Source organism: Mobula birostris, chromosome 23, assembly GCF_030028105.1.
Source record: "Mobula birostris isolate sMobBir1 chromosome 23, sMobBir1.hap1, whole genome shotgun sequence".
Lineage (NCBI taxonomy): Eukaryota > Metazoa > Chordata > Chondrichthyes > Myliobatiformes > Myliobatidae > Mobula > Mobula birostris.
Window position 1 is genome coordinate 61,900,762 of NC_092392.1, and position 23,811 is coordinate 61,924,572.

Below are 23,811 nucleotides of genomic sequence, written 5' to 3' on the forward strand. Positions count from 1 at the left end.
ACTAAACCACACAACAGGGTTAAGAATAAGTTGAAAAATCTGGTCAAAAGAAATATTTAAAAGTGATGCTTTATAAGTAAAAAAGTAGGAAAGCGTATTTATCCTAAAGAAAGCAAATGTTAAAATTTGGGACTTCAGCTTGAAGACTGTTAATGGCCACCCTAGTGTGTGAGTGGTGGAATATGGGGGAGTTGGTAAGAATATAGACAAAAAAGATTAATGTAACCATAGAACATTATAGCACAGAAAAAGGCCTTTTGGCCCTTCTTGGCTGTGCCGAACCATTTTTCTGCCTTGTCCCGCTGATGTAAGATTACAATAAACTTGTGATCAATTGTAGAAGATGAATATTGACCACAGAAATGCTTATCTTAGGAGCAAAAAAAGTAGTTTTTAATTTCCCATCCTCTTATACTATCCATTTATTCTATTTTCTATCAATCACTTACCAAATTCTTCATGAAGTACTGACAATCTAAGTACTAATCAATCTAAGAAATTTCCTCATCTGTTCTAAATGGATGACTTTCTATTCTGAGGCTGTGCTCTCCGGTCCTAAAATCTCCCACTATTGAAAATATGCTCTCCACAACCTCTCTATCTAGGCCTTTCAATATTTAAAAACGCAAACACAAGGAATTCTGCAGATGCTGGAAATTCAAGCTACACACATCAGAGTTGCTGGTGAACGCAGCAGGCCAGGCAGCATCTCTAGGAAGAGATACAGTCAACGAGACGTCAGGACAAAGGGTCTCGGCCCGAAACATTGACTGTACCTCTTCCTAGAGATGCTGCCTGGCCTGCTGCGTTCACCAGCAACTCTGATGTGTGTAGCTTTCAATATTTGGTAGTTTTCAATGAGATTCCCCCTTCTTCTTTCATAAATGGGACTTAAATATTCATTTAACCATCCCCCTCATTTTATTAAAGCTTGAACAACAGGACAAAGATGGACAAAGGACAAAGATGCTCATCAACTCTACCAACTTATGCAGAGATAATGATATGTCCTAAAGAGAAAGAAACAATTGCCTTTTCTCCCTAAATAGCCTTTTTTTAAAAAAGTTCTGATTACCAGCAGTACATGCATTACTGGAACTTTCTAAAAGCAGTCATCATTTACATATTTTAAAAACAAGAAAGGCAGACAGAGAAAACTAAATTTTGCCTACACTTATATGAGCAAGCCAAACTTTCCACAGTGTGAACTTTTTATCCCACCTGTTATCAAACTTTCATCAGTTGTAAGATTATTTGCCAATTTAATCTGCGTAATTTTCAGAGTTATTGAAAACTGATTCCTGTGTGGGCATTAGATACCACACTGAGCTTAGAACAGTTTTTAAATAGCGTCAGTTGCTTGTGTGTTTGTGTTCAAGAAGTAGTGACTTCTCTTACTAATAGTTGGCAAGAAATAAGCAGTAAAACAATTTAGAACTGTTTTGCTCTCGTGGATATAACAGAGACAGCTGGAAGTGAAAATGAAACTATTTCACTACCCAATAAGTTAGGGACAAGAAGAATTTGAAGCACAGTATTGACAATCATCTTGAACGTTACAAATGAAAATTATGATTTGGAGGATGCAATTGTCAAATGAAGGCATTGTTTGTACTAGGTGCCTGCACTGATTTTGTAATTTACAGTCAATCAAAAACACATGGCAGCATACATTATATGATTTCATGGTCAGATCAGCCATGATCTTATTGAATGGCGGAGCAGGCTTGACAGGCCAGATGGTCTACTCCTGCTCCTATTTCTTATGTTCCTCTGTCGATAACTATTAAGAACTTCAGTACTGTGCAAAAACCTTAAGCATACACATGCAGCTAGAGTGCCCAAGACTTTTGAACAGTACTATAATTTTATGTATTGCACTATACCGCTGCTACAAAAAAAAAAACAAATTTCATGGCATATGTGAGCAATGATAAACCTGATCCTGATATGGATCTCTGTTATGGATTGAGAATGAGAAGAGGGCAGGGAGAGTAGAACCGTGGTTGAGAAAAGAGAAAGGGAGACGGGAAGCTCCAGAAAGACATCCTGTAATGACCAATAAACTAATTGTTCGGAATTAAATGACCTTGCCTGGTGTCCCGGAGATGGGTGTGTCTGCACCCATGCCACTTCCCCCTGCCTCTGGCACTCCTCCGCTACCTGTCCTACACCCCTTCCATGGCACTCCACCCTCACCATTTCCAACATTCTTTGCTCCTATTAGATTTACAAACTTGCTCTACAGTCCACATTGACAAATACAGCACTGTGCAAATATCTTCACCTTAGACTTTTGCATAATGTAGTAGAATTGATACGTTCTAATTTGTTCAGTACAGTGTTTCCTATGAATACAGAATATGTTACTCAGTTAAATGATAATGTCTTTTTATATACCTTTTTAAGTATTTCCATGAAACTTCAGCTAATTGGGACAGTTGCTTAATTCAGCCAAAAAGTACTGGTCCTGAAGTGTCCCAATTAACTGTACATCCACTTCGGACACTTTTTACACACCTGTCTTTATAGATGCCCTGAATACTGGGAAGTTCACAGCTACAGATACGCTAGGCTGTCCGCAAGACTCTCCGCAGAGTCCCGCGACTGAGGGAAGTACAGTTCCCATACAAGGCAGTGATATCAGCCAGTCAGGATGCTCTCAATTGCACCCCTATAGAAAGTTCTTACGATTTGTGGGCCGATCTCACCAAACTTCTTCAACTGTCTGAGGTGAAAGAGGTGCTGTTGTGTTTTTTTCACCACACAGCTGGTACGTACAGGCCAGGTGAGATCCTTGGTATGACAAGGATCTTAAAGCTGTTCACCCTCTCAGCCCCAGATCCATTGATGTCAATAGGCCTTAGCCTGTCTCCATTCCTCCTGTAGTCCACAACAAGCTCCTTTGTTTTTGCGACATCTAGGGAGTACCTGTCTCATTAAATGAAGCACCATAATTGTCTTTAATAATTAGGAAACATGAGGCAAAATTCATTAGACACTTGATAATTAAATTACATATGGCAGTAAAAAAGTCATTGGTTTAAAACCAATGCAGTTCTGTTCTATATGCCATATACAATAAAAGCCAAGATACTAGCTTGTATGAAGTGCAGGGCTGGGTAAGTAAATTTGCTGATGACACAAAGATTGGAGGTGTTGTGGATAGTGTGGAGGGCTGTAAGAAGATACAGCAGGACATGGCTAAGATGCAAAACTGGGCGGAGAAGTGGCAGATAGAGTTCAACCCAGATAAGTGTGAAGTGGTTCATTTTGGTAGGTCAAATATGATGGCAGAATATAGCATTAATGGTAAGACTCTTGGTAGTGTGGAGGATCAGAAGGATCTTGGGGTCCGAGTCCATAGGACACTCAAAGCAGCTACGCAGGTTGACTCTGTGGTTAAGAAGGCATACAGTGCATTGGCCTTCATCAATCGTGGGATTGAGTTTTAGAGCCGAGAGGTAATGATGCAGCTGTATAGGACCCTGGTCAGACCCCACTTGGAGCTCAGTTCTGGTCACCTCACTACAGGAAGGATGTGGAAACCATAGAAAGGGTGCAGGGGAGATTTACAAGGATGTTGCCTGGATTGGGGAGCATGCCTTATGAGAATAGGTTGAGTGAACTTGGCCTTTTCTCCTTGGAGCAGCGGAGGATGACAGGTGACTTGATAGAGGTGTATAAGATGATGAGAGGCTCTGATCGTGTGGATAGTCAGAGGCTTTTTACCAGGGCTGAGATGGCTAACATGAGGGGGCAGTTTTAAGGTGCTTGGAAGTAGGTACAGAGGAGATGTCAGGGGCAGGTTTTTTTTACGCAGAGAGTGGTGAGTGCGTGGAATGGGTTGCCAGCAACGGTGATGGAGGTGGATACAATAGGGTCTTTTAAGAGACTTCTGGATAGGTACATGGAGCTTAGAAAAATAGAGTGCTATGGGTAACGCTCGGTAATTTCTAAAGTAAGGACATGTTCGGCACAGCTTTGTGGGCCAAAGGGCCTGTATCGTGCTGTGGGCTTTCTATGTTTCTATGTACTGTAACCTTGAAGTGATGGTTTACTCAATCGTACTTTGAAAAAGTACTGAAAGGTAGGATGTATATATGAATTCCTTCTTCCAATTTATATATTGTTGTTCCATATCGCACCTTGAGGCATATTGGTCGGTATTTTTTTCATTTCCTTAGCATTTTTTTTTTAAAGGGGGCGAAGTTGCTAGCTCAATGCACAACCCAGCACCAGTCGCAAGGGGCCAGTCAGATTTGAACCTGGGACTAGTCGTCTTGAAGTCCAGTGCTAATGCCACTACACCACCGGCCGTCAATTTATATATGCAGTAGTTATATTAAGAAGATCAATTACTTATTTTGGGGTTACAGAAGCATATGGCATACATGCAAAGTGCATCGCAGTAAAATGACATTGCAGAATAATTAATATTTAGCCACGGTCTGGATACATTAAGCTAAATTATGTACATTCACTATTATCGTAAACACGAGGAAATCTGCACATGCTGGAAATTCAAGCAACACACACAAAATGCTGGTGAACGCAGCAGGCCAGGCAGCATCTATAGGAAGAGGCACAGTCAACGTTTCGGGCTGAGACCCTTTGTCAGGAATAACTGAAAGAAAAGATAGTAAGAGATTTGAAAGTGGGAGGGGGAGATCCGAAATGATAGGAGAGACAGGAGGGGAAGGGAAGGAGCTTTGATTGGTAAAAGGGATACAAGGCTGGAGAAGGGAGAGGATCATGGGATGGGAGGCCTAGGGGAAAAGAAAGGGGGAGGGGAGCACCAGAGGAAGATATAGTGAGAGGAACAGAGGGAGAAAAGAGAGAAAGAAAGGGGAAAAAAATAATAAATAAATAAATAAATAAATAAGGGATGGGGTAAGAAAGGGAGGAGGGGCATTAACGGAAGTTAGAGAAGTCAATCTTCATGCCGTCAGGTTGGAGGCTACCCAGACGGAATACAAGGTGTTGCTCTTCTAACCTGAGTGTAGCTTCATCCTGTCTTCTCCTGTCATTTTGGATCTCCCCCTCCACCTTCCACATTCAAATCTCTTACTATCTCTTCTTTTAGTTATTCCTGACAAAGGGTCTCGGCCCAAAACGTCAACTGTACCTCTTCCTATAGATGCTGCCTGGCCTGCTGCGTTCCACTAGCATTTTGTGTGTGTTGCTATTCACTATTATATATTGTTTAGACATGATTAACAGTTACTACACCAATAAATGTAGATTCCACTGTATAACAAAAGATAAAACAAGTGACCCTTGCATTATGGGAGGGCTTGTCACACTCGGGCACAAACATGTTCTACCGAACAACTCAAGGAGGGAAAATAATATGTCGAACATCATGAATGAATGGCAGAGCAGACTTGATGGGCCGAGTTGCCTAAATGTTGCTCTTATGTTTTCCAGAGAAAACAGTGGTCATGGAAAGAATACCAAGAGATCAAGATTGAAACCAAATTGGTGGACTACTGACTAACAGTAATAGGAAGATAAATATTAGAATTATAACTTTCATCACCATTTTCTCTCAGATACAAAACTAACTGCAATTCTCTAAATGTGAATGTTGTCAGGATGTGGATATCAAAGCAATTTATTGCTCATTTCCCGTTTACCAAAGATAATGGACTCTCTTGGAAATGTTTTTTTTTGAAAAACAATTTCACTCAGCCCAGGACTAAGCAAGTTCCCCTCTTTGAAAGATATAACTGAACCAGTGAAGTTTTAATTTAAAAATCCAGTGTGACCTCTTGGTCATTTTTTCTCCTAGTCCTCCCTAGGCCCAACATTACCTGACCAGATTTATTGAATTTAATTTAAACTTCTATAATAGCAAGTAAAATTGCAGAAACCTTTCACCTCTTTACACTGTATCTTTCTACTGATACGACATTATCTTCTGATTATTTTCCAGCATTTAAAAAATAACAACAACTATTGTTGGCAGAATTTTAGATGGCGACGAGGAGACATACAGGGGCGATGAGGAGACACAGTAGCGAGATAGATCTCAACAACAGTAAGCCCAAGGAATTGATTATGGACTTCAGGAAGGGGAAACTCTAAGGTAGTGGTCACCAACCTTTTTAAGCCCAAGATCCCCTACCTCAACCTCAGTGAAAGGCAAGATCTACCTACTAAATCGTTTAGAAAAAAACAGCTCAGATTGTACTTCCAATTTGAGGCCTTTTATTTGGGCGAATTGTATTTGAATTACACAAAATACTTCTTGTCAAACTTTCAAATTAATTCAAACAAGAAAACACTGTAACTAGCATATCAAACAGGCCATAGCTGTCTTTCTTTAAGAATATTACAATACTTCACACCTTTAATTCTAAGTTTCATTATTTAATTTTATTTCAACACAAAAAATAAATGAATAAAAATTGACTGTTGCACTCAGTGTGATGACTGGGGCTGAATACTTTCTGCTAGTTCCCTGAAATTTGGCTCATAACTACAGACAGCCAGTCTGAGACAGTCTGTGAGGTGTAGGGTTGCCAACTGTCCCGTATTTCCCCCGCTAAGGTACAGCATTCCTATAAAACCTTTCGTGCCGAAATGCTTTACGCCGAAGAAGCAATTACCATTAATTCATATGGAAAAAAATTTTGAGCGTTCTCAGACCCAAAAAAATAACCTACCAAACATACCAAATAACACATAAAACCTAAAATAACACTAACATATAGTAAAAGCATGAATGATATGATAGATACACAGCCTATATAAAGTAGAAATAATGAAAATTAAGCCAAAACCGATTCATGGGGTTAAAAAAAAATTGGCACGCACACGCATGTGCACACAGGTGCCCGCACAAGACGTCATGGTCATGGTAGTCTTTCTCGGGGTAAACACAAATGTCTCAGGATTTGACTGCTACTTTTGTCCATTATTTGGGAGTGAGAAAGTTGGCAACCCTAGTGAGGTGTCTGTCAGTAAGTCAGCTCCTGTACTTAGATTTAATAATTTTCATCTGTGAAAATGCAATCTCACATAGAAAGTAGGCACGGACTTTTAGTGGTATAAAACCAACGCGCACACCGCGCTTTGCTCGGTGTAATTGCCACCAGTTTATGAATGGGGATGTCATTTTCACGGACATATTTTTTAACTCATTGTAAATATCCTCACCTCTCGTTCTTTCCTTTAATTGCAAAAGAGTGAGGAAGTCCTCCTTTGTTGTAAAATCCTGGAAAGCCATTCTGACAAATAAAACAAGCTGAGCTGTTTGCATTACATCCAGGGATTCATCGAACTGTAGTGAAAAATATTCACATCCTCTGACGGTGACTCTACCCTTCTTGTTACTGTTGCAGGGCCGAGCGGTACATTATGTATTGCGGTTGTGATGCCGTTTTTGTTTTTAAAGTCATTAAAACAGTCTCTGCGGTAATGACCATTGCTTCCTTGAATAAATCGCCATCTGTAAAAGGCTTCTTGTGTTTAGCCAAAAGGTGACTTACACGAAATGATGCTTCAATAGCAGACTTATTTTGAGCAGCATGTTTTGTGGAAAACGATTGCTGGGTCTTCAACCCCGATTTCAGCTCAACTTTCCAGGCACGAATTGCGCTCTTTGGAGGGTAGGTGTCTTTAAATTCCTGGTGGTTGGTGTTGCGGTGCCGCTCCAGATTCCCTCTTTTAGTTAGTGCTTGTGTTTGGTGGCACAATATACATATACATTTGTCTTTCACCAAGGTAAATAGAAGTTCCTCTTCCCATTCTGGATGGAATTTGTATGTTTTCGCCTTCTTTCGTGGAGCCTCCGCCACGCTATCAGGATATCACGAGCGATTGCCTATTGCGTCGCCTCTGATCTGGGCCGACATTTATGTGCCAGGCAGCACCTAATTAATTAGCTTGTTTATTTCGGCTTTTTTTCTTAAAGGTGTGCTGTGTGCACCCTGACTACCGCTGCACCACTGCATGCTTCACGGCCCGGAGGTTGGGGACACTGCCGTATATTGATGTTTGCGACCGTCTGTACTCTTATCTAATCTGATTGGTCACTTTGATGCAGCACAGGCTACGGTGAAAACGCAGTGCATGGCGGCGGAACTACACACATGTGCACTGGGCAGAAAGAACAGAACCAAACCCCCGCAACCCGGAAACAATCTCTCTTTACAAACAGCTTTTTAGCAAAAATATTGCTATATTACCATTATCCTAATTAGTATCACTTACTTTTATAATGCTCACATTACAACAGTATTTGTGTATTTATTTTTGATTTTTCTTCGGGATCTACTGGGAAAATCTCAAAGATCGACCGGTCGATCGCGATCGACGGGTTGGCAACCCCTTGTATAGGGAATACACACCAGTCCTCCTCGACAGATCAGAAGTGGAAAAGGTGAGCAATTACAAGTTCCTGGATTTCAACATCTATGAAGATCTACCCTTGGTCCAACACACTGATGCAATTAAAAGAAGGCACAACAATGGCAATATTTCATTAGGAGCTTGAGGAGACTTGGTATGTCACTAATTATAACATGTTACTAATTTCAATGGATGTACCATGGAAAGCATTCTAACTGGTTGGATCATCATCTGATATGGAGGGACCACTGCACACGTTCGGGAAAAGCTGTTGAAAGTTGTTAACTCAGCCAGCTCCATCATGGGCACTAGCTTCCCCAGCACCATGGACACCTACAAAAGGCAATGGCTCAAATAGGTGGCACCCATCTTTAAGGACCCACATCATCCAGGAAGTGCCCTCTTCTCACAGCCACCTGTGGTGGTGGTACAGGAGCCTGAAGACACACACTCAATGCTTCAGGAACAGCTTCTTCTCTCCCGCCATCAGATTTCTGAATGGACAGTCAATCCATACCATTTTTCCTCTCACTTTGCACTACATATTTAATTTATTTTATATAGACTTACTGTAATTTTTTTTATTGTATAGTAATGCACTGTACAATAATTAACTGCATGGAATCATACCTTACTACTTTTCAGGCCCTGAAATTTGGCATGTGTTATAGCGATGCACAAATGTGTTCATTTGCAGTTATTCCGTTGTTTTAAATACAGGTTTCCCCTGCTATCCAAAGGTAGAGCGTTCCTATGAAATGGGTGGTAAGCCGGAATGTCGTAAAGTGAATAAGCAATTATCATTTATTAATATGGGAAAAAATTTTGAGCGTTCCCAAACCCAAAATATAACCTACAAAATCATGCCAAATAACACAAAACCTAAAATAACAGTAACATATAGTAAAAGCAGGAATGATATGATGAACACACAGCCTATAAAAAGTAGAAATACTTTTCCGCAGCACTGTATAGCACAGCAAAAATCTCACGAAAGTGCTCTCAGCAAAAGCACGGCGCAAGCACTCCCAGCAGAAACACTCTCTCCAGTAACCTTTAAGTTATGAAGCTGCCAAATCATACCAAATAACACCTAAAAATACACAGCCTATATAAAGTACAAATAATGTATGTTCAGTGTAGTTTCACTTACTGGAATCAGAAAAGCTCCAATAAATTGCAGTTTCGTCACAGTTAAACACTTGCTTATACGAATAACCACCTGACGCAATTGGCAATCGCCTCTGATCTGGGCTGACATTTACGTGCCGGGCAGCACCTAATTAATTAGTTTGTTTATTTCGGCTTTTTTCTTAAAGATGTGCTGGGTGCATTCCGACTACTGCTGCACCATTGCATTCATCGCGGCAAAGTATCGGTCGGCGGCCCAGAGGTTGGGGACAACTGCTTAAACTATGAAGCTGCCCTTGCCTCAGAAACTTGATCAAACCACCCATGACTACCTTTAAATTCCACTTTCATCACCATCGTCCAATGCTTTCTGTTTCAGCTTATTAAAAAGACTGATTTCTCCTTAAGTATAAGAAGACTTAATGGAACACCACACTTTGTATACCCATTAATCCACTCAAGCAATAGACTTTCCATTTTATCCATTATTGGATGCCGACTAAAGCCTGATTTATACTTCTGCGTCAACGCGACACCGTAAGTACGGTGTCGCTGCAAACACTGCGCAAAGCCAACGCAGATCCCTACACCAGAGCCTGCGTTGCTGCAACGCACACCTCTCCCAAAACGTAGCCGCGTGTCGCGGCAACGCAGACCGTAAGAACTGTGATTGGTCCGCTTGGCAGCATCACATTTCATCCTACGCTGCAATAGTTTCCCATTGGGCGACTGAAGGGCAGGGAAGGAACTCTGGCTGCAATGCTTTCCATAAAGCTTTACAGACCTCCGATATTATGGAGGACACATTTCGCTTTTACGAAAAAGGACGCTCGCTTCTTGTTTACCCTGAGAAAGACTACCATGACCATGACGCCTTGCACGGGCAGGCGTGCGCGCACACACGATGCACCCGAATTGCAGAACGACGCAGACATACCAATGCACAAGTATAAATGCTCAGAACGCCTGTCGGTCACTTTCGTAGGTTACGGCGTCGAGTTGACACAGAAATATAAATCAAGCTTAAGACAGACCACTTTGCTATGAGCAGAACCAACAGCAACATTGGCAGCTTTCAAAACTCTTTCTCTCTGCGTATAAATAATGCGAATGGTGGACGCAGGCAAGTTCAATGTCCTTACTTCGATCACCACGATCGAAACGCTTAATTATGTGTAGTTTTATGCTAAGTGTAACACCATTATGAGCTCTTCTAGGCTTTTCCGATACCTTAGAACTCATCTTGCTAACGGATCCACAAAATAAATCGAGATAAAGCACGTGTTTAAGCAATGCAGGCTAGAATGCAGTTCCAGGGGAGGAGCTTAGCTGCCTTTTTTCATAACAGTGAAAACACCTTCTGTTAGCGAAAACAGGTAACTAACGTAGGTCTTTCATAACAGCGAGGTTTCATAAAGTGAATGTTCAGAAAACTGGGGCCACCTGTAAACCTATCTAAAACATACAAATGAATCCACTAACATGACAAGAAAAGCATGAAACCACAAGCGAATGCCATTCGAATCGATGTGATTTCTCAGCTACAGTAAATAAACTGCACCCTCACATTTCCAGTCATCAGAAATAATTATATCACTAAACTGGTCAGTCTTATTGGTGTTGATCAGCCTGACCTACTGATTACATAATTTGTAAAATCACACACCAAATACCTTAGCACTAAGATTTTGAAAATAAGATTTATGAAGGAAATCTGACATACCATTTTTGTTTTCCTGTTCAGAATTACAATATCAGCTGATATGAAGTACTGATAACATAAAAACTAATCAACAGATTACTTGCCTCCACAGCTCCCAGTAGAACATTTAATATTTTAACTATTTGCTGTTAAGTTGAATCTATCGTGCCCTTTTATAATTATAAAGACATCATCTTTCTTCAATCTGATCCAACGCAGGTCCGTGTTGCTCTTATATAACACATTTCAATTCTATCTCTGAAGAAACAAGCCCTATAATTCATATTTTTCCTAAAAAAAAAGACTAACTTGCATCACCACGGATCTCAATGGATTAAGCTGCCTTCTTATCCTTAAATGAACTAACCAATATTGACTTGACCAGTTCTCAGAAATAAATTGTAATTCAGGTTATTGTCTTCCAAAAAAAGACATCTAGAAATAACTAATACAAGGCCAAACTTCCAGTGTAATGATATTGTAACTCTTTGTGATAAGGACCATATCTTGCTGCCTTGGTCATCAAAGTTCAAAGTAAATGTATTATCAAAGTACATGTATGTCACCATATAAACTCTGAGGTTCATTTTCTTGTGGGCATACACAGTAAATACAAAGAAACACAGTAGAATCAATGAAGAACTGCACGCAGCAAAGACTAACAAACAACCAATATCTGAAAAGTAACGAATTGTACGAATAAAAAAACAAAAATAAAAACATAGATAGATAAATAAGTAATTAATATTGAGAACATGAACTGTAGAGTCCTTGAAAGTGAGTCCATTGTTTGTAGAATCAGTTCAGTGTTGGGGTGCTTGAAGAAATCCACTCTGGTTCAAGACAGCTGAAGGGTAATAACTGTTCCAGGACCTGGTAGTAAGGGACCTCTAAGGCTCCTGTACCACCTTCTTGATGGCAGCAACGAGAAGAGAGCACTGCCTGGATGGTGGGGGTCCTTGATGATGGATGCTGCTTTCCTGGGACAGTGCTCCTTGTAGATGTACATAATAGCGAGGAGGGCTTTACCTGTGATGGACTGGGCTGTATCCACTATTTTTTATAGGCTTCTCCGTTCAAGAGCATTAGTGCTTCCATACCAAGCCGTGACGCAGCCAGTCAGTATACATCTACAGAAATTAGTCAAGGTTTTAGATGACTTGCCAAATCTTCACAAACTTCCAGGAAAGTAGAGATGACGCTGTGTTTTCTTTGCGGTGGCACTTACGTGCCAGACCTACGACAGATCCTCTGAAATGATAACGTCGAGGAATTTAAAATGATTGACCCCCCTCCACCTCTGATGAATCATAGAGGTGCAGCACAGAAATAGGCACTTCAGGCCATACTGAAGCAACTTAAACTGCCGACTCCCATCAACCTGCACCGGGACATGGGCCTCCATAAACCCTACCATCCACATAGCTATCCAAACTTCTCTTAAACATTGAAATCAAGCTCACATGCACCACTTGTGCTGGCAGCTCGTTCCACACTCTCAGCCCTCTGAGTGAAAAAGTTTCCCCTCATGTTCCCCTTAAACTTTTCTCCATTCACCCTTAACCCATGACCTCTGGCTGTAGTCCCACTCAACCTCAGAGCAAAAAGCCTCCTTGCATCTATCCTATCTATACCCCTCATAATTTCATGTAACTCTATCAAATCTCTAACGAATATATTCTAAGGAATAAAGTCCTAACCCATTCAATCTTATCTTATAACTCAGATCCTCCAGACCTGGCCACATCCTTGTAAATTTTCTCTGTACTCTTTCAACCTTATTTACATAGTTCCTGTAGGTACGTGACACAATACTCCAAATTAGACTTTACCAATGTCTTATACAACTTTATCATAAAATCCCATCTCCTGTACTCAATACATTGATTGATTAAGGTCAATGCGCCAAAACCTTTTTTTACAACCCCATCTACCTATGACGCCACTTTCAACAAATTATGGACCTGTATTCCCAGATCCCTTTATTCTACCACACTCCTCAGTGCCCTACTGTTCACTGTGTAAGACCTACCCTGGTTGGTCCTACCCAAGTGCAAAATCTCGCACTTACTTGCAGTAAGTTCCATCTGCCGTTTTTCAGCCCATTTTTCCAGCTGATGCAGATCCCTTTGCAAGCCTTGCTGTCCACTATGCCCAATCTTGGTTTCATCTGCAAATTTGCTGACTCAGTAAACCATATTATCATCCAGACTGTTGATATAGATGACAAACAACAGACTCAGCACCGATCTCGCAACACTCCACTAGTCACAGGCATCCAGTCAAAGAGGCAACCATCTATTACCACTCTCTGGCTTCTTCTACAAAGCCAGTGTCTAATCCAATTTACTACCCCAGCTTGAATGCTGAGTGACTGAACCTTCTTGACCAACCTCCCATACGGGATCTTGTCAAATGCCTTGCTAAAGTCCATGTAGACAACATCTATTGCCTTGCCTTTACCCACTTTCCTGGTAACTTCCTCAAAATATTATATAAGATTGGTTAGGCATGACCTACCATGCACAAAGCCATGCTGACTATCCTTAATCAGTCCATGTCTATCCAAATACTCGTATATACAATAACTTTCCCACAACTGATGTCAGACTCAGTGAACTATAATTTCCTGGTTTTCTTTAGAGCCGTTTGAAACAGCGGAACAACATTGGCTATCCTCCAATACCTCTCCTATCGCTAAGGATGACTTAAATGTCTCTGTTAGGATGCTGGCAATGTCTGCACACCTTCCGTAAGGTCCGAAGGAACATCTGACATCACTAACAGTGCCACAGAGATCCAGGTCTTTCGGAGCTACCCTGGTACTGGCAGCTCAGCCTGAAGGTAGTACTGCTGATGAATCTGAACAGGGCTGGGGCTCCGGTTGCCAGCTCCTTCACTGGGGATGAGATTACGGGCCAAGAATGTTATGGCACCTACCTCTTCCTATGGTGTTGTCTGAGGAATAGGTCAGACACCCCTGCTTTCCTTCTCCTGTAGTCAATAATCAGCTCTCTAGTTTTGTTGACATTGAGTGAGAGGTGGTTGTTGTGGCACCATTCAGCCAGATTTTTAATCTCCCTGAATCTATATGCTGATTCATCACCACCTTTGATTCAGCCAACAACAGTGGTTTCAGCAAGTTATAGTATACAATTCACATCATACTGCCATTAATATTTTGAATTTGAATCCAGGTTCAAACTCATTAACTTTCAGACAAAAGATATAACTGAATGAACAGCAGCTTGTTGAAGCCTAGCAACTCTTTCAAGTAATGAAAGTGAAATATACAAATCCTGAGTTTCCTGAGTAAAGTAATACAACAAAAAAGGGAAAATGAAAATGGATGTTCAGAAAAAACTGGGAGTGTAAACTCAACTTTGGTGCCCATTCTTCAGTAATAATAATTATCAATTAACAAATTGAGAAAAGTCCAGATAGAACCAGGAAAGATTCCATAGCTGAGAGATTTTAGCTCCAAGCTAAATGAGAGAAACTGGGCCTATTTTCCTTTGAACAGAAAAGCTAGGGGGAAATTTGATAAAGATGTACAAGATGCCTGTAGCTTTAGACTGAGCAGGTGGAATATTTGCAAGTCGTTGAAGGATCAGGATCTACCATTATAAAGTGATTGACGAAAGATAAAGGAAGATGAAAGGACAAATTCATTAAACATATAAATTGGTGAAACTGAAATCTATGAGCTGCAGAGATAAGTATTCAGGGCCTTCCAAGAAATACGCACTGGAGGGAAAATAATTAGCAAGGCTAACAAGGGGTTGGATAGAGCGTTTAAGCAATTTATTTTAAAATACAATTAACGAGTCAATTTGGGGAAGATGGTAATCTACAAGATTCCCCGGGGGATCCACACAAAGCTCTCACTTGTACCTGGTGGTGTCATGGACGAATCCCTGTGGCTTTTACATAAAGTACTTCGCCAGTGCTTTGGGTTGCCCTGACACCGCTAGCAGTGCCGTAGAGATCCAGGTGTTTCGGAGGTGCCCCGGGGTGGTAGGCACTGCTGATGAGTCTGAACAGGGCTGCAGCTCCTTCACTGGGGATGAGATCACGGGCCAGGAATCTCACGGCAGCTGCCTCTTCCCACACGGTGTTGTCTGTTGATCTCAGTGGCCGAGACACGAACATCCGCCCGGTAACACACTCCTACCTCCACTTCCCGTCACTGAACCCAACCCCGACAAGTAAACAATTTAACAAAAAAAGGCCAAGGCCAACGGCAACAAACCAGACTCCGCCACATTTCACCACACCCCCGAGCTCCCCGCCTGTTAACCGAAACCTGAGACCTTACCTGTGCAGGATAATGGCGTCCACGAGCTCGGCCGGTAGCGCGACGCTGCCGCCCGCCCGTTATCGGCGACAAGAGCTACCGCAGACCACCTCGTCGCCACGCGCCCGTCTCCCAGGTTACGGCCTCGAGCGGGTCACTCACGGGCCGTTTCTATCCCAGAGTCCTCGGCGTGGTATGGAGCGCGAGCCGCGGCGTTACCCGGCGACACCGGCTGCGCGGAAACCGCTGGTGACGGCGCGCCCCGGACAGGCGCCGGCAAACGGAAGGGAGCACGTCAGACTGCGAGGGCGTTCGGGGACGCTGGAGAGCGGCGGAGAGGCGTGAGAATTCCCTAGGCCCGAGTAAAGGCCGCCATACACTTCGATGACTAACGTCGAGAGGGTGGTGAGGCTCCCCCTGCTGCACAGAGTTACGGCGCCGACACGGGACAATAGCTGCACTGTAGTGCGCAGAAGCCAGCCGAACGGCCCCCACCCCCGCCAGCTTCACCTTACGTCCCCCACCCCCAAACTTCTCGCGTCCAATAACCCTAATCGCCGCCTCCTCGAACTCCATTGCCCCCTTCCTCTTCACCTCCGCTTCTTACCTGCAAACTCACCTCTGCACCCTTCGTCACCCACCCTTTCCTCTACCACAGTCCCTTCGTTTTCATCCCTCCAGAATCCACCTTCTCCCCTTTCCCGCCTCCCCTACCACTATCCTTACCTCTTTTTCCCGTACCTGAACCCCATCCCTCAACCCTCCCTCCCCACTCATCCCCTCCCCCCTCATCCCCTCCCCCTCATCCCCTCCCTCCCCCTCCCCCTCCCCCTCATCCCCTCCCTCCCCCTCCCCCTCATCCCCTCCCTCCCCCTCCCCCTCATCCCCTCCCTCCCCATCCCTCATCCCCTCCCCCCTCCCTCCCTCATCCACTCCCCCTCCCTCCCTCATCCACTCCCCCTCCCCTCCCCTTCCTTCCCTCCCCTCCCTCCATCCCTCCCTCTCTCTCCCTCCCCTCCCCCTCTCCCCCTCTCTCCCTCTCCCCCCCTCATCCCCTCCCCCTCATCCCCTCCCTCCCCCTCCCCCTCATCCCCTCCCTCCCTCATCCCCTCCCTCCCCCTCCCCCTCCCTCCCCCTCCCCCTCATCCCCTCCCTCCCCCTCCCCCTCATCCCCTCCCTCCCCATCCCTCATCCACTCCCCCCTCCCTCCCTCATCCACTCCCCCTCCCCTCCCCTTCCTTCCCTCCCCTCCCTCCCCTCCCTCCATCCCTCCCTCTCTCTCCCTCTCTCTCCCTCTCTCTCCCTCCTCTCCCCCTCTCCCCCTCTCCCCCTCTCCCCCTCTCCCCCTCTCCCCCCTCCCCCCCTCCCCCTCCCCCTCCCCCTCCCCCTCCCCCTCCCCCCTCCCCCTCTCCCCCTCTCCCCCTCTCCCCCTCTCCCCCTCTCCCCCTCTCCCCCCTCCCCCTCTCCCCCTCTCCCCCCTCCCCCTCTCCCCCTCTCTCTCCCTCCCCCTCTCTCTCCCTCCCCCTCCCTCCCTCTCTCTCCCTCCCCCTCCCTCCCTCTCTCTCCCTCCCCCTCCCTCCCTCTCTCTCTCCCTCCCTCCCTCTCCCTCCCTCCTCCTCCCCACTCCCCCTCTCTCTTTCTCTCCCCCCCCTCTCTCCCTCCCCTCTCACTCCCTCCCTCCCTCCCCCCCACTCATCCACTCCCTCCTGGCCCCCTCCCACTCTCCCATCCTCTCCTGCCCCCCATTCACCCCTCCTCTCTCCTGGCACACCCCACTCAACCCCCCCTCTCTCCCGGCACACCCCACTGAACCCCCCTCTCCCCCTGCCCCCCTCACCCCCATCCCCATTACCCTGCCCTCCACCCTCCTCCTTACTGTTACCCCTTACCCCTCTACCCCACCACCCGCCATTGGGACTGTGATGAAGAACGGCAGTTCCGCAGTCTCACGCACAGGAAGAGGCGTCGGTCTCCAAGCTGTTCCGCATCCCTGGATGTTTGCCAGCTTGGAGCAGTCAACAAGGAAAGAGCAATTGTCGCCTTTCATCAGTAGAATGCATTGAAAGCCTTTGTCAACATTTTGAACCTTTGAGAACACAGGAAACAGGAAATGGAAAATGCCATTCGGCCCCTTGACCCTGGTCCATTTCTCAGCAATATAATGGCCAATATTCTTCCCTGAATCAATAGCCCCAATAAATATTCAGAAATCAGTAGATCTCTGTTTTCAGTCAGTTACCAAAACTCCTTAGGCCTCCAGGTAGAAAGTATCAAATCTTCACTTTTTAAAAAAAATTGTTTTTGTGTCTTAAATGATATACTATTGTGAGTCTATAGCCTGTAGTCTTAGGCTACGTCCACACTAGACCGGATAAATCCATCCATACTAGACCAGATAAAAGCTTTTTCTCTTCATTTTGACCCTCCGTCCACACTGAAACAGTGTTTTCCTCCCCTGAAAACGGAGCTTTTCTGAAATGCTCTCCAGAGTGTGTAAATCTGAAAATGCAGGTTGGGCAGTGTAATGTGTGCGGGGTAACCGGAGCTTTTTAAAAACACTGACAATAGCAAAATAATACAGAAAGACATGGCAAAAGTAAAGGCAAACAAATGAGGTAACAGCAAATTTAACTTTTGCCCAGAAATAAGCCTTATTGCATTTAGTTGTAGCTGTCGTCCCTTTCATCGGTGAAGAGACTATGACTGTAGGAAATGTTTCCAGGGTGACCCCTCTGTGGGAGTGGGGAAGATGTTGGTGGGGCCACCCGAGGGTCTGTGTGTCTGTATGTGTAGCTATTGTAGTGGCTGTGAGGCTGGGTATCGTAACGGTAAAAACGCCATCATATTCCTCATCATTGCAAATCCCTCTGCAACAGTTTTTCAATGTTCATCATCACCCTGGGTCGTACTGTCCGTGAACTCCCTGTCGGTTGCCTCTTCGCTTGTTTTCTGTAGGTGTGTCCTGTGCATGCCCAGTAGGAGGAGGTTCGCCCAAATACCCGTTTTAATGTGGGCAGAGGTATTTTCAAAAACACCTGGTATGGACACCTATTGTTTTTACGCGAAACCAGCATTTTCAAAATTATTCGGTCTAGTGTGGACATAGCCTTAGACTCATTGTCCCAGAGAAATATCTTTCATACACCAATTTTGTGATAGCTAAGGAAATTTAAATGTTATGTCTCACTCTTCTAACTACTGGAGAATAGAAGCTGATTCTGTAATAATGTGGCAGGCAGAAATGCAAAGGACCAGCTTGATGAATCCACAATGCTTTTCTCAGAAGTTGCATTCTTTTTGACCAAAATGGTACACAATATTTGGCTGACAATAGACAAGAGGTGCAGGAGTAGGCTATTCGGCCCTTCGAGCCAGCACTGCCATACATTGTGATCATGGCTTATCATCCACAATCAGTACCCCGTTCCTGCCTTCTCCCCATATCCCTTGACTCCGCTATCATTAAGAGCTCTATCTAACTCTTTCTTGAAAGCATCCGGAGAATTGGCCTCTACTGCCTTCTGAGGTCTCACCAAAGTCCCATGTGAATATAGTACAATGATCCTACAATATATTTGCCTGCATATTATGTACAAGGATATCCAATCCATTTGAAACTTGCAAGAATAGCAAGCCTTTTACGCCTTTGATCCTGCTCAGCTTTTCAGTGAATTCACAGTTGACCTTTTCTTTCAGCACTATGTTCCTGCTCTCTCGCCATAACTCGTGAAGTCAACCAATCTATTTCCTTAAATAACATTCATGATTTGGGATCCACTGCCTACTATAGTAGAAAAGTTCATGCGCAATGCATGAAGTTTCTTCATAACTCAGTCCTAAATGTCTTTATCATGTTCTTACATAGTGATCTTTGGATTTGGACCTACTTCCATAACCACACCAGGGGAAAGGTTCCCTGTATCCACTCTTACCCCTGTCAGAACTTTGTACATTTCCTTTCATTCTTCTGAATACAAACCAAGTCAACCTCTCCTCATAGGACAATCCTGCTATTCTATGGATCAATCGGTGAATCTCTGTTATTGTTTCATTGCTAAGGAGATCAATACCCCTTGTGAGAAATTCCTTCACTCAAGGTAGGTGGTAAACCTGTGGAATTGTTTACCACGGAAGGCTGTAGGGACCATCTCCTGTTCTATACTTCCATGGGACATAAGTATTCTTGTGCACAACTCAATGAAAGCAAGCATGCAATTACAGCACGCAATATTCCAATTATGGTCTCCACAAGGCCCTGTGTAATTATAGCTAGGACAGGGGTACGCTCATTCTACAGGATGTGGGATATCAGTGTCCATTGTCCCAGATGACTACACCTGTGAGAAGTGTATCCATCTGCAGCTCCTAACTGAATATAGTATGCATTAAAGATTATCTGTGATACTGAGAGCAACATGGATAAGAGTTTCAGTGGGTGGTCACATTCAGAGTACAGGTTGTAGAAAGTAGGATGATCACCAGGAATGGTGGAGAGGTAAACAGTACAGTATTCTCCTGTGGTCATTCTTTTCAAACAATTGTACCATTTTGCATACTATTAGGGTTTGACAGGGCAGAAGCAGCAGCCAGGTCTGTGGGACAAGCACTGACTCTCAGCAGGAAAGGATGAAGGCAGAAAAGACTATAATGATAGGATACTTGATAATTATGTGGACAGCTAGGAGATTCTGTGGCTGAAAAAGAAACTGCAGGATGTCAGGGTCAGCGATTTCTCTTCAGTGGTTGCAGGACATTCTCAAAGAGAGGTTGAGCTGCCAGAAGTCATTGTAGACATAGATAGCAATAGGGCTGAGGTCCTGCGGAGTGAGTAAGGGAAATTAGGAAAGTTAAAAAGTAGAGCATCGAAGATTGTAATCTCTGGATTACTCCCAATGGCATGTGCTAGTGAGGATAAGGAGAGGAGATTATGCAGCCAAAGAGCCGGTGCAGGGGGCAGTGATTCAAATTTGTGTACCATTGAGTTAACTTCTGAGATAGTAGAGATCTGCACAAGGGACAAGTTGCACCTGAACTGGAATGGGGCCAATATCTTAATGGACAGATTTGCTAGTGTTACCTGGGAGAATTTTAACTTGATTGGCAGTGTGTTGGGATTGAAAGCAGAAGTGAGGCAGATGGAAGACTGGAAGTTGAAACAATTCAATGGCAGGTCAATGAGGAAAAACTGTTGGATTAAAATGTATTTATTTTGATACAAGAGGTCTGACGGGTAAGGTGAATGAATTCAAGGCATGGATAGCTATGTGGGACTGGGATGTTATAGTCTTACAGAAACATGTCTAAGGGAGGGACGTAACTGGCAGCCAGATATTCCGGGATACAAGATAGAGATAAAGGGAAGAGTGGATGGGGAGTTGTATTTCTAATTGAGGAGAACAAGACAGCAGTAGTCATGAAATTACTGAAGGATCATCCAGTATAAATGAAATAAGCAGTATAAAAATAAAAAAACAGTAGTGAGGTAGTCTTCTTGGGTTCAATTTCCATTCAGAAATCTAATGGCAGAGCTGTTCCTGAATCATTGAGTGTGTGTCTTCAGGTTCCTGTGCTTCCTTCCTGATGGTAAATATGAAAACAAGACATGTCCTGGGACATGTCCTTAATGATGGATGCCACCTTTTTGAGGCATTGCTCCTTGAAGATGCCCTGGATACTACAAAGGCTAGTGCCCATGATGGAGCTGACTCAGTTTTCAAGTCTCAGCAGCATATTTCGATCCTGTGCAGTAGAAACTCCTCACTCCGTACTAAACGGTGATGTAGCCAGTTAGAATGCTCTCCATGTTACATCTATATAAATATGTGAGTGTCTGGTGACATACCAAATTTCCACAAACTCCTAATAAAATATGGCCACTGTATGCTTTCTTTGTAGCTGCACCCAGGAAGTTGAAATTGCTCACTCCTTCCACTTCTGATCCCTTTATGAGGACTGCTGTGTGTTCCCTCGTCTTCCCCTTTCTGAAGTCCATTATCAGTTCTTTGGTCTTACTGAAGTTGAGTTTAAGGTTGTTGCTGCAACACCACTCATCTAGCTGGTATATCTTGCTCTTGTCTGCCCTCTCGTCACCATCTGAAACACTGCCAACAATAAGGAGGGGGTGATAACCTTGTTGCGATTGTACTGAAGGTCCACAATAGTATCAACGAAAATTAGAGGAAAAATATGCAGGAAGTTATAGAATAATAGGGTTGTTATAGTATAATATTCCTAATATAGACTGGGGCTGACATATTGATAAGGACTTAGATGGGGTGGAAGCTGTTAAGTGTATTCAGGAAAGTTTCTTCACACAGTATCTTAGTTCTGGCTCATTTCCCCTTCCACTCCAGTCCTGATGAAGGGTCTTGGCCCAAAACATCTCGACTGTTTATTCATTTCCATAGATGCTGCCTGACCTGCGAGTTCCTCCAGCATTTTGTGTGTTGCTTTGGAATTCCAGCATCTGCCGAATCTGATGTGTTCAGGAAAGAGAAAGAATAAGTACTTTCAGGCTGAGGAAAGGATCAATTCTGATTGGGAGAATTTTTTTCATTGAGGAGTGGTACTAACATATCTTAACATGCAAGAATTACTTCACTTGTTCTTAAATAACTCCTTTTAACACTGAAATCTGATTAGAAAATAATCTTTCTGTTGGTGTTCAAGAATGCTGGAGAAAACATTTGATTCATGGTAAAAGCAAAATTTCATTTTTGACGTGCATATTTACTATTATTTCCTTCTCTTCTGTTTTTCTCAACAGTTACTACTCTAGTTCAAAATATCAAAAAGAATGGTGAATCTGGAATCTCAAGTCATTGGATACAGTTTTATCCACTTTTTATTTAGCGGAGGTTGTTAAGTTTCTTGATTAGTAAGGGTGTCAAATGTAATGGGGAGGATGAGGCTGAGAGGGAAAATAAATCAGCCATGATAGATTGGCAGAGCAAACTTGATGGACTGAATGGCCTAATTCTGCTTTTGTCTTATAATTTTGCATTGAAAGTCTCATTATGCAAAGCTTCACCTGCTCTTGGGAACTGGGTCAGGACAAGTGACAGAGGTTAGTGGGAGAGCACTGTAGGATCAGTAACCATTGTTCTATTAGTGTTAAATTAATGATGGAAAGGGACACAACTGGGTCACAAGTTAAAGTTCGAAAGCAACTAACAAAAGTTGATTAGAATAGGTTGTAACATCCTGGGAAAGGTTTCACTGCTAATATGATGGTCCTTCTGTAGAAGCTGTGTTTGGGTTTTGGTCAGAGATAACAGGTACCATCCAATGAAGGGAGTGTGTTTTCATGCCATATGCCTGACACTGGGGTGATCTGGGTCTTGTGTTCGGTGGGAGATGAAGGCAGAAGACACCGGAGAGAAAAGGTCATAGGACTCGACCTGGAGCAGAGCCATGATCCAACAAAGGCCGAGGAGATCAAAGGAGGGTCAGCGAAGGGGAAACCATGAGCTCCACCTTGTGCACGTAAGACTGTTTCATTAAAATTGGCCCTTTTCTTATTTTGCTTTTTCTTCACTAACCCTTTCGTCAAATTAAGAATTATAAACCTAATTGTTTAATTGTATGCAGTGCACTGTCTGTTATTTCGTGGTACTGATTTGTAACACGGGAACAAGTCACACAGCATCCACACAAACGGGGGCTTTGGGCTGGGCTCACATCTCAATCTCACACGTTTGGCGGGGCTGGAGATTGTCTTCCCTAGACCTACACAGCTGACAGAACCAGAGTGTTTTACAGGCAAAGGGACGTCTGGCAAGTTTTTATATTGGAGGTTCAGGATCTGCAAATTCCTGTTAGAGTAATGGGTAAGGCTGAAAGAGGTAGGGACCCTGGATGACTAGAGATATTGAGGCTCTGGTCAGGAAAAAAGGAGGAAACCTGGATTAGGTACAGGCAGCTGGGATTAAGTGAATCCCAGGAGGAGTAGAGGAGATGCTGGAGTGTACTAAAGAAGAAAATTTGGATGTGTGACGAGGGTGCATGAGATAGTTAGCTTTGGCAGAGAAGATTAAGGAAAATCCAAAGAGATAACTATATCAAGGGAATAAAGAGTAACTAGGGAGAGAATAGGGCTCCTTCAAAGACCAAAGTGGACATCTTGTGTGAACGGACAGGGGATGGGTGAAATACTTAATGACTATTTTTGTTCTATTTTTACCATGGACAAAGACATGAAGACTTTGAGCATTGAGATAGTTAATGAGCAGGCCTTGGGAATAGTCTGCATTACAGCGGAGGCGGTATTAAAACATAGGTAGATAAATCTCCAGGACCTGATTGGGTATCTCCAAGAACACTG

General features: G+C 43.6%; 1 protein-coding gene across 4 annotated transcripts in view; it reads right to left on the reverse strand.

Moving 5' to 3' along the window:
- Positions 1-15,961, reverse strand: part of cdk17 (cyclin dependent kinase 17) — a 224,671-nt gene extending 208,710 nt beyond the window's left edge. For 3 of the 4 annotated variants that reach the window (XM_072241457.1, XM_072241455.1, XM_072241453.1), the window contains exon 1: positions 15,510-15,961. The gene's annotated coding sequence lies outside the window, so the exon portion shown is untranslated. Of the gene's footprint in view, positions 1-15,085; positions 15,336-15,509 lie in introns of those variants that run through there. The other variant, XM_072241454.1, reaches the window with a different exon arrangement.
- Positions 15,962-23,811: the final 7,850 nt, after the last annotated feature.